At 41.9% G+C, this 14640-nt stretch overlaps 1 long non-coding RNA gene across 1 annotated transcript in view; it reads right to left on the bottom strand.

Annotated features, from left to right (window-relative positions):
• LOC135330238 (uncharacterized) overlaps window positions 1-2519 on the bottom strand; it is a 181041-nt gene extending 178522 nt beyond the window's left edge. Inside the window, exons 1-2 of the long non-coding RNA XR_010392115.1 lie at window positions 2346-2519; window positions 2081-2185 (exon numbers count right to left, since the gene is read on the bottom strand). This is a non-coding gene — a long non-coding RNA (uncharacterized LOC135330238). The remainder of the gene's footprint in view (window positions 1-2080; window positions 2186-2345) is intronic.
• Between the last annotated feature and the right edge of the window lie 12121 nt (window positions 2520-14640).

Genomic DNA, 14640 nt, shown 5'->3' with positions numbered 1-14640 from the left:
AAATAACTTTACAAAGGACTTCATTCCCATTAATCCGTTTTGCAGATAACAAAACCAAGCCACACGAAAGAGGTACAAAGGCCACAGCCAGAGACAGGGCACACTGAGTCCATGAAGGAAGGAGACAACTTAGAAATTCAGCTAGTAATTAATTAAGAGACCATTTTCTTAACAAGGATCAGAAATGATAATTCAAATATATCATTTTAGTACGATGATACCTTTTTAAACAAAGGTTTCTGTTGCTGCTGCTGTTAGTCTGCTTGCACTAAAAGATGATTTTTCAAGTACTTTGTCTATCATTTTTGAAGAGGGGAAAAAAATAACAAGCCTGAAAGAACAAAGATGATGCTTCAAAGCAGAAAAGGAAGCGCTTTCTAGCAAGTCATACACTTTTGTCAATGAAACCTTTGTCAGACAGTTCCTCTCCTGCCTTGGCTGCTGCACAATGAAAGATATAAAAGCAACTGAAGACAGAAGAGAAAGAGAATCCCCGAGAGAAGAAAAACTCATGTCCCAGCAAAGTCCTCTTTTTGCCCTCAGTGTTTATCTGACAGACTTTTATTGATAGCTCTTTTCCCAACTCCCCTGAGCGAGCACATTCACCTTTTATTTAACTGAAGCAGATTTAAATCACCCTGGCAATTCGTGTGGCTGCTTTTCAGTTCCATAAGGAAGTTCTTGAGAGAATCTGAAGCAATACAGTATGTTAAAACCAAGGCCATTTAGAGAACTGCATTTCCTCAGGTTATCCAGAATTTCTTGTTCTCTTAAGAATACCAGGGAACTCTGCAGCTTTGGTGGGGATAGGCTAGCTACTCGCAATGGGCTTTGGATCACTCCAAAGCATCAGCGCAAGTTCATTCTTTTTGACCCTCAGGTTCACAAGACTTCCTGCAGACAACTGAAATTTCTGCTATTCCCAGAGCACCATTTGGAGTTCTCTGGGGAAAAAAACTTTCCATCTGCTCAGGTACTAAAATAATTTGTGGACCTCCATTCTATTTTATAACATTTCTTGTTAAAGTCCTTATGTGCAGTTATTTTGTACAATTTGCTATATCACAAGAGTGCACGTCTCTTTAATACCCTTTTTTAACCCTTCAAAAGTAACACGTGAAGGAATAACCAATTACATTAGGAATGGTCCCTCTTTAGACTTGATTGACTCTAACATTACTTGGTCAAGTTTCTTCTGATAGCTATTACTCCAACAAGTTTCCCTTCAATAACAAGTTGCTTTTGACCTCAACACACCTGGAGACTTCACCTTGTATTTCACCTCTGACCCAACCCAGTACAGTTGACATTTTGCAATTATCAGCAATTTGTTAGCTTTATTTTTGTTAGCACCCAATTATAGAAATAATAGACCTATAATAGAGCTGCTCCTATTGGGCTGCAGATTTGCAGAGAAGTGGTTCACGCACGAATGACTGCAGAAGCCTGGGCCGTTCTGCAGGAGCAGAAAATGAGAATTCAGAGAATACTTATCCCATGCAATGAATCTCTGTTGGGGCGGTAGAGGAATACTTGTTTGTTAACTCTTATGAGAACCTACTGGAAATTACCTATCAAATGGGATGTCTTCATGGCCTAGATGAAACCTTTGATGAAATCAGGATTCTTAAATATTTAACCTTCCTGTATCCATAGGCTTACTACCCTGACTACATATCCTTAGCATTTCTCCAGCAACAAGGCAAGGCCAAGATCCGAGACACTGCCAAACAACAAAAGAAAACGCTTTCTGAAAAACCAGTTCAGAGCTGGTTTACCACAAGGAAGGAGAAATTCCAAATCTATTAATGCAGATGGTGAGCTGTCACAGGGGACAGACAGGCTCAAAGCACAGCTGTACCCTGAAAACATCTACATTAGCTCTCGTTGTGCTTCAATACACTGTTTTGTCTTTTTCTTCACAGGCTCTTTGCAGCTTACTATACCAAAAATAGAACAGCTGATCCTGTCACATCCTGCTCTCTATACATCAAAAGGGTTTAATCCACAGCATTTCACAAGCACCAAAGATGTGTACAAAAAACACTAAGAAAAGGCCTGCTGGGCCACATTTTCCTACCTTTCTTCACCCACAGCCGCACTCTGCTCTTTTTGACATGTCGACTTCACCATCCTCCTGACAGCCAACAAGTCCTCTCCCAGTCTTGTGACCTCATCCACTTCCCTGTCAAAAGATTAAGGCACATTTTCAAATGCTTGGGGCTATATTTAGACTCCACTAGAGACATGTGGGGAGGAAAGTAGCTGGTATACTCTCTTTGTAATGTAATAATCTCCAAGTCTAGAAAAAACGCTCTGGTTTGAATGTCACTTCACATAATTACCATGGGTAAGGCCGGATTAGCTGCATTAGTCTGCGATGTCATTGTCCAAATCGCCTTCCTCTGGAAAGGGGCTGCAGTGACTGCTGTGGCTGAGAATGCACAGCCGCAGGATGCAGGACGTGGGCTCTTATCTCTGCCACAGGGAGACACGCTCTTTAAAGTGTCCAGAAAACAGGAGCAAAACTGCTGGAAACAAGAAAAAAGACACAGTTACTGTGTTGAAATCTGAGGAGGCCAAGAGCACTGTGCTGTGGACTGAGACCCTAGACTAAGCTCTGAACAGGGTGGGAGGTGCTGGGCAGCACTTGGGTCCTATTTTTACACGGTATTGTACCTGCTAAAGGGCATACGCAGGCACAGCTCCACCACTGGCATGGCTATACCCCTTGCAGACACTTAACTGACCCAGTCTCCACTAAAATGGAGAATTCTTCACTGTCTCACTGCAAGGGCTTTTGGAACAAAATAGTCCCTGAAGCCACACCGAGTATATGCACAGAAGACCAAATTCAATACAGGCATGAGAGGCACACTGCTCCAATGACTACAGTCTGTTTAGCACATTTTAATATAGTCTTTTATTCTTGGATAGCAGAGAGGAAAGATGAAGGCATACCAAATATTAATGCCTATACCTGACTTCTGAGAGTTGAAGGCATAAAAAGCATACACACACAATTGCTCCATGCGTTCTCTGCCTAATGCACATACAGCTCTTACTGATGCTCACTCACAGCAGGGGTTTTTTGCCCACAGAAGGCTTTCAGGCCCCTGTGCAAATGGCTAATCCCCAAGTGCACTATGCTGTTGTGGTAACAGCATAGACAAGCCAAGAATATACATGCACATCTCAGTACCTCACTGTACAAATAACTTTTTGAAGAGCAGGGTCCTAACACTGAAAGTCTTTAAATACAGTGTCTTACTGATATGATGGAGACAGGCATAGGACATAGCATAGGAATGAGTTTTACAGTCCTCACTTAACTCCTGCTCCTCAACCAGACTCCAGTAAATTTGGTACCCTATCCTACCCTCTCCTTCCTTTCAAGGAACTCAGTAAGAACTTGTTTTCTTCAGGTTCTGTCTGCAAGCTCAACAATACCCAACAGGCAATGAGAGGAAGATAATTAAAAATAAAACAAGAAGCCAGCCAAAACAAACTGCAGCAGATCAGACCAACACAAAAACCATCTTCCCCCACTTCCCCCCCAGTTCCCCCTAAAAGATGCATGAGTGTATTCAAACACAAAGGCAGAAACGGCAGTTCAGGATAGCCCCTCCCAGGATCACCCTTGATGTAAAAGCTCTGCCCACTTTGCCAAATATCAAATTTGCTTCCAGCCATGCTTGGCATCTCTCCACCCATGAATATGTACATTTGAATGCATAATGGTTATTGCATGTCACGCTCATGGGCATTTGGCCCACGTAGCACTCTGTTTCCAATCTATAAGTACATGAAATATAAGACTAAGAAAAATCTGAGACATTGTGGAAACCGATGAGGGCTTGAATGAGCTCCTGGAATAAAACTTGAGCCCCTCCCCACCCAGAGCAGTATTTTTAGGAAGTGGATTGAGAAATGTTTTCCTTGCTCCATTTCCATGTTTACTGGGATACAACATTGTTACACTCGATTGCATCAGAAAACATGGAAACAGCTCTACAAATTGATCTGACCACAAGATCTCAGAGGATTTTGCTCCTTGTCTCCAAGGAGTTTACACAGCATAAACAATCTCAAATACAAGGCAGCCCTAAGAGAGATAGTGTTTCTCCAATAAGCTTCACAAATATCAGAATATAGATATAAGTGTTAGGTAACTTTGTTTGGATAGGATTTTTTGATGACATAATTCTCATAAGATTGGCTAAAACCACTCACAGAATTATAGAAAATATTGGAAAAAGTCAAATTTGCTGTATTTTAAGAGAAGATCACATAACTGAAATAATAATGGAACCAAAACAAGGATAATACATGTTGTCCATCTCCCAGGGGCTACAAGTGTCTAAAAGTCATTTTGGGAGATGTGACTGCATTCTGGTTTAGTACTTCCCAACGGGACTAACCGCCTAAATTCTTCTGAGTTTCGGAACAGATACTCATGCCACTGACCTAAAACTTCTATTACATCATGGACTATAATTCTGTAACATTACAACTGTAGCATAGTCAAATCTACCTCCTTTAATCCTGCTTTTGCTATCCTTATTACAGCCCAAGGTCCTGGAGTCCTGTGTGATCATGTGAGAACCTCAGGCAGGAGTTCTGTTAGCGAGTTAGTGTTTGCCCCAATAACTGCAAAGATTTTGGAAATATGATACTTAAAGACTGGTAAAGCAAAAGCTTTGTGCTGTAGTAGTTTTAATGCATGGGTTTTGAAACGCTATCTCATTGTGCATCTCAGCCCCTCCTGCTTGCTGATATCCATAATCAACCAGTATCAGCTGCAAAGTCTTATGGCAGACTCTGCCTTGAACATCGTTCAAGACATTACTTAAAATCTCTGGATTTCTCAGACATCCCCCCAAACTTCTTATAATTGGCCAGAACATAATTAAGGGAGATTAATATGGAAAAAAACAATTTCAAACTATAAATTTTTAAGCTGAGATCTCTAACAGGAAGTATAGGAACATGCAAACATTGATTTTCAAACATTTTAGTTGTCTTTGCATGCAATCAATTGGAAACTAATCCAGTTGCATGGGAAAAGGGGTCAGTCTTAGCCAAAAGATCATTCTCGTCATACAGAAAGACTATTTTTTTTCCAGGCCCAGCATATCACCTAACTCCGACCCACTCTGTCTCCCTTCTTCCCTGTTCATTTCCTCGCTGTAAGAGCAGCCTGGAAATGAAATTCCCTTCCCAAGAAAAAGTAGTCTTCAAACTTTAATAATAAAAATAATGGAAATTATGCAAAAAACTAAAAAGGGAAAAGGCAAAAAGTGAACAATAAAACAGCAACAAATCCAATATAAACTACTCTGCAGAGAAGGCTTCGCACATGCTTTGTTTTTTTGCTCGAAATTTTAAAGATTTTTTCAATTTCATTTTTTTGTCTTCAGAAGAAAGCAAAAAACCATCATGAGGCTTAAGGTAGGCAGCCAGGAAGCTGTCGTTCTGATTTTCCCCAAGGGCGAAAATGATTTCTTCCCCCCCTTCAAAACTGAAGTCTTCTCCAGGACAAATTCTGATTTTGCAAAGAAGCGTTTTCTATCAGAAAACTATTCTCATGGAAAATTGCCCAGCAGACCTATTCACGGCCTGTGGTAACATTAAATAAGCAGCTACAGTCTTCCAGGTAGGCTTGTCATAACACTGCTTTTGCCATTACATGAACAAGCAGAGTCTTCCCCATCATGCCTGAGTAAACCTGAAAATCCAGAGGCTTAGTAGCAGGGATTCATTTCCTAATATAAGGGAAAATTTGGTCCTAATCGAAGCCTACTAGATTTAAAAGTCTGCGAAGTGGCTCATTCAAAACTAGACTGGACCACACAGTAGAAAATTGGGTAACAGCATCTATTTGTTACTGCTTTTTAACCAAGGATCTGAAATCACTCAATTCATAAGCCCCTTGTAACTGAGCAAATATTCTTATCAGTATCCTCCTCATTTTAAGGCTAAGGAAACTGAGCCAGAGATCAAGTGTCAAGGCCAAAGCTGCAGTGGTTCAATCACAACACCGGGAACAGAACCCACAAATCCTGCCGCCGGCCCTCCGCCCTCCCGCTAACCACCAGACCACACTCCCCGGGCAGCACAGCTGCTCCGGAGGAGCCGAGCTGGAAGTGGCTGGTGGATCACATGGCCGCCGGGCCGTTCCCAGAGTTTCCTCTGGAGAATAACGTCTGAGCAGGCACAGACTTTGGCAGCGATTTTCAATTGTTCCTAGAGGCTGGCACCAAGGGATAACTACAGAATATAACACACACAACTTGTTCCCTCCTCCACCCAATACGTGGCAGGCTGTCTGCAAAGACATCGAGATGAACTTTTTCACCTGAATCGGAACAAAGTGTTTTGCTATTCTTTCTCTTCTCTTTCTTTCCCCCCAAGCTCCCTCCGCCCCCTTTGCTGTCTTTATTTTAATCTACAAAACAGTAATGGGTCTGCAGGCGACCTGCCAGGGTACAGCTCGCATCCACCTGGCAAATGCCGGGATCCTTCTCCTGGCTCCAACTGAAAACCAAGACTAAGAGGAGGAGCCACAAGGTCATTTCTGAGCCAAGACATCCGCCCAGCATGTCCATAGTTTGTAGGAACAAGATTTATGGGGGGCTAAAAATTTTCATCCCTCTTGTTCCCTCTCTCACTCCAGAAGGATTTTATCACCCTTGATATTAGACTGAAAATATTTTAAAAGGCCAAGATTATTAACACTCAGCCTCACTTTTTTGCTTAATAAATAAAAGAGGAAATTGTATGGGAAAATACACTGAGGCCAAATGCATTTTAACACAGTAATGGCAACTTCTGATGTAAAAGCTAAGTGGGAAGTGTTAAGAGAAACTTTAGAGCAGTCTCTGGGGGTCTCAAATAAAGCAGAGCAGACAGCAAGCCATCCATCATTTCATTCCTGCTAATTGTCTTCCTGCAATAAAACAATTACATTTTGATTGTTTCAGTCAGTGTTACTCACATGCTAAGTGCTTTCTCAAACCCAACATAAACCCACCAGTGAGGACTCTCAGCAGCTTGTATGAGGGGAACGCTTACTCCTCAGTCAGCTGCCCAGCTCTAATTCCAGTCCTCCTCTATGGACAGCCGTGCTATCAACACTGCCTGTCAACCACAGCTCCTCCTTCAAGCTGACTTCTTCCACCCAGTGGTCCAGTACTGGTCTCTACCCTGACACTGTGCCTTCTGATCTGCTGCTGACTCTGCCTCGACCCAAGCTTTCACCGCTCTGATAAGCCTGGCTTCCAGAAATAAGACTGCTCTGCCCCTGGCTTCAGCTCCTCCCTCTAGCTGCTGCCTGCGCATCTCAGCCAGGAGTACTCTTCTCCTTTGGTTTGTCTTCTGCTCGGATCAATATGGAGCTGATTTGGTCCTCTCTGGAATGCTTAGTGCTGGCAGTTGTCAGCTGCCCCCATACTCTTCTTCCCCCCACCCACCAATCCCTCAAACTAATTCCAGTATTCATCTAGGATGACAGAAAAGAACAGAGCCTTGGACACATCTCAGTGATCTGGCATGCTCAATTAAACAAAACTTTACTTACACAGTTTAAAGTCCTGCTAAACTTCATTTTTATTTCAACAAAACTAACATGGGAATTCAACCCACTGACATGAGAACAGCTATGAGAGCAGTATGAGTATAGCAATACTTCTGCAAACTGCAGACTCCTTGGGGCAGGGAAAATGGGCCAAATTCTGCCCTTGTTGAAAGACCAGGATGACTTGCAGGGCTGTGAATAAGGGCAACCTATATCTTCTATCACATGCTATTTATTCTAGTCCAGCCTGAGGTACACACTCTGCCTCATTATCATCTCAAACAGCAGGTAATCAAATCCAGCAGCAGAATAGCAATGCATGAATTAATGATTAATGATGATAGGGTTCTCGGAAACATTTTTGTAGCCAAGCATCACATTTGCAAATGACTCACTGGAAGTTAGTAAACACTGGTCATTAGCCAGTAGTTACGATGCAAAGAAAGAGGCATCTGGCTTCAGGGGATTGTTCTGTCCGCTCCAGGGAGTTAGAGATACCCACTGGAACGTGGTCAAACACCAGCGCCCTGGATGGAAGCAGCTAATGGTGTGACCAGGGCTACTGTCAATTAGGACCAAGCATTTGCTCCATGCAGATCATTTAGCTTTTTGTGATTCTGGACACCAGAAAGCAAAGAGGAATTTGAGTATGGCACTGTGCCCCAGAACCTCAGGGCTGAGGAAACAGTGAGCAGGAAGCCTCTGAGGAGACAGAGGGATGAGTTCACACAGCTCCTGCCCATCCCTCTCTTCGCAGCTTTTTGCCCATTGACGATTTGGCACTTTCCTCTTGTTCCGGTGACAGGGACCTAGAGTGCAGGCTTTTACTACAAACTAAGCAGCCTCTCCAACACAGAACCATTCGCCCAGCAGTTAAAAAACACTTCTTGTGTATTTCCTGTGCTCACAGCTACATCAGACTCCACTTCCTCCTGAAGAATTACTGACATAAGATCTTCTAGCAATGAGTGTGTTATCTTAACAGTCACCTGCATGGGGCTGTACCCTTCCCCGCTGTGCACCAGCATAACCTGACAAAAAACTTTCAGCACCCTTGCTGAGCTCACGGTCAGTATGCCAGGTCACCTCCAGCCAGACCGACCCCTTGGGCTGGTCAGAGATCTCAGTAAGGAAGCTGGGGCAGGAACGACACATGCATTGTCATTTCATTTCTTGACTATGGCGGGACCAAACACTACAGATTTTAGTTAGAGGTGGAAGCTGTTCTCTTGCCCATCACTATGGCTCTGAGTTCTTATGAATTATAAGCTCTTAACTGAATTACAATGAATTACAAAATCTGGGGACATTTTTATTAGACTATCCTCTCTCAGCAGGCTTTGTTGCCTGCAGTATTCACAGCAAAGCACTAATACCACCCAAAAATCACACACCTCCCAACACTTTGCTGCTTTTTTTTTTTAATATCTCACACTGTAAACAGAGTCACACCCCACGTGCGGGGATGAGGGGAGGTAGGAATATGTGGAGGGAAAGTACATGCGTGACTCACTGCATCCCCAGACTGCTGGATGTGAGCAAAGAAGGTGTCAGACATCACCTAATAGAGGAAATTAGGAAACCCAGATAAGATAAGTCCAAAGGGACTTTGTAACCATGAAGGTTACAACAGCCTAGAAGTCAAACATTCAGACAATCTAAGGATCCAAAATTAAACAAAACCTGACAATGCTAAGCGAACAAGCAGAACAAAACAGAGCTACCAGATGAAGTCCCAGAAGCTCTGCATTGCTCAGTTAATTCTGCTCATGGAACTTTTCCCAGTTCCTTTCCATCCTGGCTTGGACCCGTTGCTCCTTATCTGGTTGGCAGTTTATTTTATCCATTTCGTAAAAGAATTACAGAGGAGGGGAAAGAAGTTTTGGCTATTCAGAGCCTCCCAGAGTCACAGCTGTCAGTCTGTAGTGCTGCTATTGCCACTGAGAGCAAAGATAGGACAACAGGGGAGATGACTGTTGACTTCATGAAGAAAGTATGTCGATACAGGATGCCAAAACCAAGCTCCTGACCACTTGTGGTCATTGAAGATCCCAGGGCACATTTTGCAAGAGTATGGGTGTTAGCCCTGGTACACTGGCCAAATCCAAACTTGGCTATTTATATTTTGCCTCCCTAAAATACTGCTTGGAGTTTCAACTGGAAAAGTTAATTTTGCTTTTCTGTCTGGAACTGCATAATGATGCAGTTCCAGTGGTGGCATGTGGAATGCCAGTGGAATGGCGTTCCAGTGGCTGGTAAATCCTGGGAAGGCAGAGCCTCATTTCTTGTCTTGCATGAGCATTAACACCCATAGACTGAAAAAGTTAGTTTGGCATTTAAAAAAAATAAAGACTCAGTACAACTCCAAACTGTTTTCAGGAAGTCCAAATGCATTAACCATGCTCAACAGTCAAGTCTCCCCACCTTCAGTACTATTTTACTTCCCCAAACTGCTCAATATTGGATATGATCCATAGAGATATGGGGCTCTAGAGTCAAATTCTGCACCCCTGCATCCCTCCACTGCCAATGCTGACCATTTGGTTTATATGAACAGAAACTGGAGCACAAGCAAAATACTGGACTTCTAATTAACGTACTCTCCCCTTGTCACCTGTCATTCTTCTGAACAGATACAACTATCTGGTTGGTGATAGCAACCTTAAGTACTACTTTAATAGAGGATAAGAACATTTGTCAAAATGAAAGTTTAACTCTAGCGTCCACCAGTTTTCCTGTTACATCAGGCCCTACGGACAAAATAAGCCAGACAGTGTGGGAGCTCAAAGTGCAGGCAGATCCTAGGAAGCAGAGATTTTCCAGTACTTTTGCACAGCAAAATAAGCCCTCAGTATAAGCCCTTGTGCTTTTTGCCATCGCCAAATCTAGGTTATTCAAGTGTGCAGAATTTAATACTGCACCACAGGGAGAAGAATGATGAAAAAATATATATTTTCTTTACCTTTCAGAAGCAATAAATAGATAAAATATAGTTAAAAATGGAAGCTATTCAAATAACCAAAGGCTGCACTTGAATACAGCCAAGCTAACTGACTCTGAGACATTGTATAATTCCACTCAGATCTGGAAAAGAGATACCAGAAGAAATGTGTATCAGCCAAAGTTAATATTTGCACAAAAATGGTGAGTCATATAAGCTGGGATTTCCTCTCCTAGCCACTTATGGCATATCATCCAAGTCTCAATCAAATTTGATGCAACAACTCCCACCTGATAGTTAAAAACATTCAGTTCAGGTAAAGATGACTTGATTTTTTGGCCTGAATTCTAGCTCCTGAAATGTAAAAGAAATAATCTTGTTATCCAGAATGCCATGACATGCTATTTGCTCAACTTTTTTTTATGATGTACTACTTCCTTCCTGATCCCCAGCTAATCTCCAGAAATGCAGTACAGAACCAATACATTGGTTATTGGCCAATATATTAAGTCTCCAAAATCGCCCAGGCTAAAACTGGTGGTTATTTCTTTTGCCTCAGTAAATATGATGAAACAGCCCTACTTTTGCTTTGTTTGACAGTCTGACTTGGAGTGTCGGGTTTCTTTTGATACACTAGTTTAAGAAAAGATACAGAAGTCTTACAGAAGCTCATTGCCACAAACTAGTGCTTTTCACCTTTTCTGCCGTGAAATCCTGAGCAATTTGAATGAAATGGAACTGAACAATTGTTCCTTACAAAAAGCTGGCTTATGTAGAAAGCCACACTGAAGATTTGAATTTCTCTTATGCATCTTTACTAACCATTTACAAAACATTCACTGTAATGTTTCAATGTGAACTCAGTATGAGTAGTTGCTAAAAAAGGCAAATAAAGACAGATGCAGAGATATAGTTGTTCTAGACACAGCTACATGTAAAGCCTTTGAAAACAGATAACAATTTAATTCCCCCCTCACAGTAACATTTAGCAATTTGTTCATCTTTCTTACATCAACTATGATTAGGTGAAAGATTTTTCCCAGACATTTTTTAATACACACAAAGAACATGCTAAAATATTCTTGATTTGCAATCTGTTATTTTCCAGTGACAAAAATATGCAGAGTGACAATTAAAAAGGGTTGATTTTTGACCTATGGAATCTCCTGAAAAGTGGATTCAGAGGAAATACTGAATTAATGAATTTTCCAAATTCTTCAGAGCAGGCCTCTTGTGGTAACCATATGAATGAATAATGCCATAAGAAGAAAGCAGCTAACCCACTGAGGAAAATGTCAGATATCTGCAGAACTACTTGCTACTGATCTATAGTCAATGAATTAGTCTCGACCATGGAATCGGAAGTTTAGTGAAAACACCAACTAACTTTGCTGGAAGAAGCTCACATCAAAGCCTGACCAATTTTGAATGAAATGAAGCAGAGAGTTTGCAGCTTGCCTACAAAGAATTCACAACAGGGGCGTGCGTAAATGTCAGAGTACTGAAACAGAAACAGAGTGCACAATACTTTGTGCTGTTATCTCAAGCAGCAATACTGAAGTAGACTAAATTGGCACTGACATTTTCTAAAAAAGCAGTAAGAATGTCTTAAGTTATGGGGTGCATTTATGCACACATGTGTGCAAAAATACACCGATAGTGGTTCAATGGGTAGGTATAAAACCAACATTTCATATCTACCCATCAGATGAGCCTGTGACACAGGCTACATGGAGATAGGTTGAGTATCATAGCTTTCTAAATGCACCTCACTGAGGACTTCACCAAGTTCCTGCTGAAGAGCAGACCCTAGCATCCCATTCCTGTGCATTCAACAGCCTTGAATGGCTTCTCTGAAATGAGAAAAGTGAGCTAACGTCTGCAATAGCCCTAAAATCTGTCTAGTATATTTTCCTCCTTTACTTTCTCAGAATTTCCCATTCTGATTCCAAGTATCCCATGTTTCTCTTCTGCATAAGACTTTTTTGCATTAATCTGAAAGAGCCATCAGTTCACTGGGTTGCCCTTTGCAAGATGTGAACACACTTCGTATCACTACCTGTAGGCATAGTACAAAGTAGGGTGGGAAACAGTTGCTCCCAGTTTGATATGGGCATTGTGGAGCTATGCAAGAGCCAAGCTATTCAAAGAGTCAGTATACCAACAGCTGCATTTTTCTGTGGCCACAGGGCATAAGTGAGTCAGTTTCCAACAAAGCATGAAAAGACAAGGAAAATTAGGAAAACCCAACCGCTTACAGGATTCTTTTTCATGTTCTATCATTAAAACTACTGATTACAGTTCCCAAATTAACACAAACATCCAAGAAACAGACTTCTTCCCAAACTTCTCCCTGTTTTTTGCAGAGCACTTCAAGCTCCAGATGTAAGCTATTTAAATTAAAGCAAAGAACCTCAAAGCATTTCAAGTTTCCTCAGTGGTTAATTTTGTCAAGTTAGTCAACATCTTCTCACTGTTATAGAGGTGAAACATGAAGAACAGCCATCTAAAAATGTTGTGGAAGCTACTTAGAGATGTTTAAGACATAAGAACACAGCAGGCAAACATCTACCTAAGTCTAGGTACAGTTCATCCTGACTAAGTGCAGGAAGTCCAACTAGACGATCTATTCATTTTCCTTCCAGCTCTAAAATTCTAGAATTCTATCATTAAATATTTCTTTAAACTATATACCAGTCCATCAGAAGATACTGAGGTTCCTATTCCTCATGCAGTTAACAGGATGCTTCAAAAAAGGGCTTTCTGTTCAGCAACACACCTACACAGGAATTATAAATTAACATTCAAAGAAAGCAATTCTTGCAGGTGAGGAACACTTTTCAAATAAAAGCACAACAGCACCACTTTACTGGCATGTTAGTTAGGACAGCTGAATGAAGCAAAAATAATTAAGCTGAATCACTCTCTTTTCTTCCCAATAGACTGGAAGACATGCTTCACCAGGCTTAGCTGACTCCTCTGCAAGGAAGCCAGCCCTTCACAGGAAAGTGCTGGGCAAGGTTCACTTCTGCCTGCCACCACCTCGCAGTCACTTGCCAGAAGCCATGCCAAGCAGTAGTACTGCGCTCTCCAGAAACAACACGCAGCAGCAGCACAGGAGGAAGGACCACACGACACCACCCTACGCGGGTCTGGAAAAAGTGATGGGTAACAAGGTGACTGATGAGTGTCAGCAATGAGCAAGAACGGAAACAGGTAACAGCAGTGGAGAAAATTTATCCTCTATCTCTCTCCTGTGCAAAGATGGAGCATAAGAAGAGAGTTTTCCAGATAAGCACTGGTTCACTCCATGATGTCTTGCAGGATGAGGGCAAAAGTAACATAGCAATGCTTGCTGTTTTTGTCAGAACACATGACAAGAAGTTACCTTCAGTGAACATAAAGAATGCAAAACTGATCTTGCTATTTTGGAAGTCACTTCTCAAAGCTAGAGTCTAAACATAAATATCAACATAAAATAAAAACCTTAAAAAAGGCTACTGTAACACACTAAGGAGGAAGCTTCATTTTTGTCTCCCACGGCTTGACTGCACGCTATCTCGCTCATTAATATTTTAGATTTTTCAGAGGAGGCACTACTGTCCAGAAGTACTGAGTACTTAAGTGCTCATATCACTGCTCTTGGCACAGTACAAACACTAGGTCAGACTTTAAAAAGTTTATTATGCACTTAATCACACAGATACGGAAAGAGCAGGATTTATTAGAAGCACCTAGATAAGTTCCAGGCCTTACTCCCATCAGCTTCCAGTAGTGACTCAGAACCTGGTTTTATGAGCTGTCTGGAAAAATCCCTTTGGGAACTTATCTGCATCTTTAAACACATTTTATAAATCTGACCTGCTGTTAGAACAACGGGATGATGCCCCTGGGGGCAGGGGGTAAGAATGAGTGCAACACATCCAACAATCAGGGAACACCCTTGCCTACAGCATGCTCAGCGCCCCAAGACCATGCTCCCATGCCTTAGTCAAGCATATGCTTATTCTGATGCCCTTTTTGTTTGCATTCTTGTAAAAACCCACTGGGATTCTACCATCTTATTAGCTGTCTAGACTCTCCCGCAGGTAAACACGGGGTTCTTGAAAATGGAAATGAACAC

The sequence above is a fragment of the Dromaius novaehollandiae genome, chromosome 18, assembly GCF_036370855.1.
Source record: "Dromaius novaehollandiae isolate bDroNov1 chromosome 18, bDroNov1.hap1, whole genome shotgun sequence".
Classification (NCBI taxonomy): Eukaryota; Metazoa; Chordata; class Aves; order Casuariiformes; family Dromaiidae; genus Dromaius; species Dromaius novaehollandiae.
Note: the sequence above shows the minus strand (reverse complement) of the source record. Positions and strands in the feature narration are given on the sequence as shown.